Raw genomic sequence first — 4,099 nt, 5'->3', positions numbered from 1 at the left:
GGAGTTGGGGGGTGGAGATGGAGGTGGATGTGGGGGGATGCCTCTGCCCCCTACACCAGGGCGGGGGAGGGTGTTGCCAGGCAGAAGATCGCGGTCTTTCTGGCCGCGCCTTACGGGCGGGGGAGGAAGAGGCTGACCCGCTCACGGGGAAGGCGGGGGCCTGGTCCAGCGGAGGTGTGGGGTGGGCGGCCATCCGAAGGGTGAGGCCTGCCAGGGGGCCGTTTTGGCCCCTGCTGGCTGAAGGGTGGGGAGCCATCCCCGCGCTTCTCCCGCCTTCCGCGGGGAGGCGGGAATTCTCCATCTTTTTGGAGGAGGGGAGCGGGAGGAGGGAAGTACGAAGGCCATGCCCCGAGGGTGATGCGTGCCGCGGCCGTAGTACTTATAAGGGAGAGCTGGAAGAGGCCGAACCGTATCCCACAAAGGGTGGATTGGGCCTCCCCTCTTTCCTCCTAACTCTCGAGAGCCGGAGGGGCCACCAGTTCCTTCCTGGATAGGAGGGCAGGCAATTGGCACCTCAAGGTGGGTCCTGGAGACGGAGTGATTGAATTGCCCGCCGGCTGTCCCAACTTGATTTCCAGTTTCTTGTGGATTTGTGAGAGGCTCCAGGCTTTAGCAAAACCTGTCTAAATCATTTCAAAAACTTTTTTTTTTTAAAGGAAACCTGTTGCTGTAGCTGAGTAATATTTGGTTTCTATACCCATGTGGGAGGAGAGTCCTGGCACTCTTAGCCAAGTGAAACGTAACTTAAAGCAGAGATTTCCCGCCCTGGGTTGTTTATCTGCCTTGCAATGTTCACAGTTACTTCAAAGGAAGTTGCAGAATTCTTACGGATAGTTTCAGTTCACTTTGATTTTGTTTAAACGTTCGCCCGTTTTATGGAGTGATCAAGTCTCCTGAGTGCCTTTGGTGCTGTGTGTCACCCAGGTATATAAGAAAGATTTGAAATCAAAGGGGAGGTCTCTGGAAATAATCCTTGCCCTTACCTGTCAGATCCAACTTCATAATGGTCTTGGTTTTAGAGCCCTGAAAGATATGGGGTTGTGTCTAAATAAAATAAGGCTTTGTGCTTTAAGGCAGTAGGTTTTCTTAGGTATGATAAAAATAGAAAGGAAACCAGTTTCTGAGGTTGCAACCAGGAGGTTAGAGAACAGAGCGAGGGGGTGGTAAACTGAAGTGTGAAGAAGGGGGTGGACAGGTGAGTGAAACGTGGAAGGACAGAATAGGGTCACAGAAGGGGTGGGGAGCAGAAGAATTAAGAGATAGACTTGGGAGATGGGAAGAATATTTTTCCCTTAAGAATAAAGAGATCTTGATATATTAGATCACTATAAAGCAAATGCCAAGAAAGGAAAATGATGGTAGAATGGCAGAGAAGTACTAAGACTGCCTCATGGAACTTCACTTCAGCACTTAAGTTTTAGGGTTTTTTTTTTTCTCTGTTGCAAGTTCATTAAATACCAACTTTCATTAGTATAAGGCTTTTAGGTTTAGAGTGTTTTCATAAACATCCCCTCATTTGATCCTCATGATAATCTATTTGAAGTTAACAGTGAGTAACAATCCCCCATTTTTCAGATAGAAGTTCTCATCTGTATTGAGATTCAGAGACTTCAAGTGAATTACGGAAGTCTCTGAATTTTAGTCTAGTGCCTCTCTATAGAATTTGCCTGATATTTCAGATGTCCATACAGCCACGTGCTCGATCAATTTAGTGTGACAAGATGGTTGACAATATGCTGGGTTAAATTACAAGAGATTGTAGCATACTGGATAATTTTCCAACAAGCAAGGACCAGGGCAAGTTTCCTATGTGTTTAGCTCTCTTTTCCTACCATTCCTATGCTTCCCTTAAGACTGTCTCTTTAGATGTCGGGAAGGTGATGATGATGGGGTAAAATAATAACTATAGCCACTACTTTTTTAGCTTTTACATTGTGCCTGTAGCATACTAAGTGCCTTATGTTCATGATCGCACTTAGTTCTTGCAACATCCTTATGAGGTAGGTACTGTGATGGTCCTTATTTTACAGGGGAGGAGATTTGAAACTTCAGAGTGTAATCATTGTATCTTTCCCTACTGACTTTTTAATTTTAAAATGTTTTTATTATTAAATATTTCAAGCATATAAAATTACAGGAAGTAACATAATAATGTTATTCCTACCACCCAGCTTTATCTTATGTTGCCATTTTTGTTTTAGGTCTTATTAGTGTTTTTTAAAGAAATAAAGCATTACAGATAGAATTGAAGCTATTCATGCCCCTTTACCACTCCTCTTCCCTCCCCACCACCACAAGCAACTTCATCCTAAATTTGATGTTTTATTCCTGTGCATGTTTTTATAATTTAATGGCAATATGTATGTATCCATACACAATTTATGTTATAGTTTCTTTAACAAATAAATTGCAAGGGAAAAAAAGATGGGGAGTCTATAGATTAAAATACTCACAAGACATATCAACCGATTGCAATGTATGGACGATATTTGGATATTGAGTTTTTTAATTTAAAAAAATGACATTTATAAAATAACTGGAAATCTGAGCCGGATATTCTGTGATAAGGAATTCTTGTTATTTACAGATGAAATGATGTGAAGCCTGAGATTTGCTTCAGAATAATATGGTAAAGGGGGCAGTGGATGGGGCAAGATTAGCTGTGGGTTGATAGTTGTTGGGGCTAGATGGTGGGTATGTGGTGATTCATTATACTATTATGTTATTTTTGTATATGTTTTAAATTATTATAAAAAGTTTTTTTTAATGAGGAAATAAGATTGTGAAGAGAATGATTTGTGCAAGTTAAAAATTATGTACGTGGTATTTTTTTTGCATGATTTGCTTCTAGACCTGTCGGAACCTTCTTTGAGAGAAGCTCAGAAGAGCTTCTGTGCCTCTGGATGTCATATGGCATAGCAATTGATGCTTTCAGTGGTTGTGAAGAAAATTGGTCCTGTTGCATAGTAAAGTTTGCAAGTAATGATATTTTTCTTCCAGTGAGATTTGGCCGCATTCAAGAGTACTTCTCGTTCTTCCATTCCATCTGGGAAATCAGGAGAAGCCTGTGCATTATAAAGTGGCTTAAATTATTTTTGCTAAGGGACTTTCGCGTTCTTTGTTGTCTGCATCCTTCATAATATATTAGGGAGTGTACTGAATTTAGAAGGCTCTGCCATTTGCTGACCAACCCTGGGCAAGTCTGTCACAAGGGTGGTAGAAAAAATAGAAGAGAAAACATTGCTTTTGAAATGAGACTTTGGTTTAGATCCTTTTCTAGCATAGCTGCTCTGTATACTTGGTTAGGTTACTGAATACCTCTGAACTTTAGTTTCCCAAGAGTGAAAAATCTGTTGAACTCTTCATTTGAACAAGCAAGTGTTTGGACTAGACCTTTTGGAAGGAGTTGGATAGTTGCCCAAGTGGCTCAGAAAGAGCTTCTCAGAAATGTGGCTTGTTAATCCCAGTGCCTGTGATTCTTGTGCTTGACAACCACATACTTGAAAAAAACTTTTCCAGAAGTAAACTTATTTTTTTCTACTGTTGCCTAAAGAATAACTTTACTCTATAAAATAAACTAGTCACTGGGCAGAGAAATTAATTTTCACTTCACAGGGAACCTGCTTCAGTGCCTAGAACTCCCTCACAACAATTGCAGGAATATTGGTAAAATAAGATTTAAGAAAAAAGTCATAGCAGCATTAAGTTAAATATAACAGAAAACTTTTTTTTTTATAAGATCTGTGTTACAGAGTTATATTGAGGGATTAGAGTTCTAAAACGTATCTTACAGTGCCTGGTTTATAATAAGTACTTAATATTTCTTCCCTTTCTGTCCCACCTCATTTCTAAGATGAGCAAATCTTTTTTTTTAACTTACACACCCCAGTTTTATTGAGGTATAATTGCCATATAACATTGTATTAGTTTAAAGTGTGCAGCATAATGATTTGATATATGTACAAGATGCAAAATGATTGCCACAATAAGTTTAATAAATATACATCACTTCCATAGTTAGAAATTCTTTTCTAGTGGTGAGAACTTTTAAGATGTCTCTCAACAACTTTAAAATAAAACATACAGTTTTGCTAACTAT

The 4,099-nt window shown here is 40.0% G+C and overlaps 1 protein-coding gene across 4 annotated transcripts in view; it reads left to right on the top strand.

Moving 5' to 3' along the window:
- S100PBP (S100P binding protein) overlaps positions 1-4,099 on the top strand; it is a 30,757-nt gene that overhangs the window by 421 nt on the left and 26,237 nt on the right. Inside the window, exon 1 of one of the 4 annotated variants that reach the window (XM_031683968.2) lies at positions 132-519. The exons of 2 other annotated variants lie outside the window; for them this stretch is intronic. The gene's annotated coding sequence lies outside the window, so the exon portion shown is untranslated. Of the gene's footprint in view, positions 1-131; positions 520-4,099 lie in introns of those variants that run through there. One more of the 4 variants, XM_072974857.1, reaches the window with a different exon arrangement.

Source organism: Vicugna pacos, chromosome 13, assembly GCF_048564905.1.
Source record: "Vicugna pacos chromosome 13, VicPac4, whole genome shotgun sequence".
In the NCBI taxonomy this organism is placed as follows: Eukaryota; Metazoa; Chordata; class Mammalia; order Artiodactyla; family Camelidae; genus Vicugna; species Vicugna pacos.
This window is presented reverse-complemented; position numbering and strand designations above follow the sequence as displayed.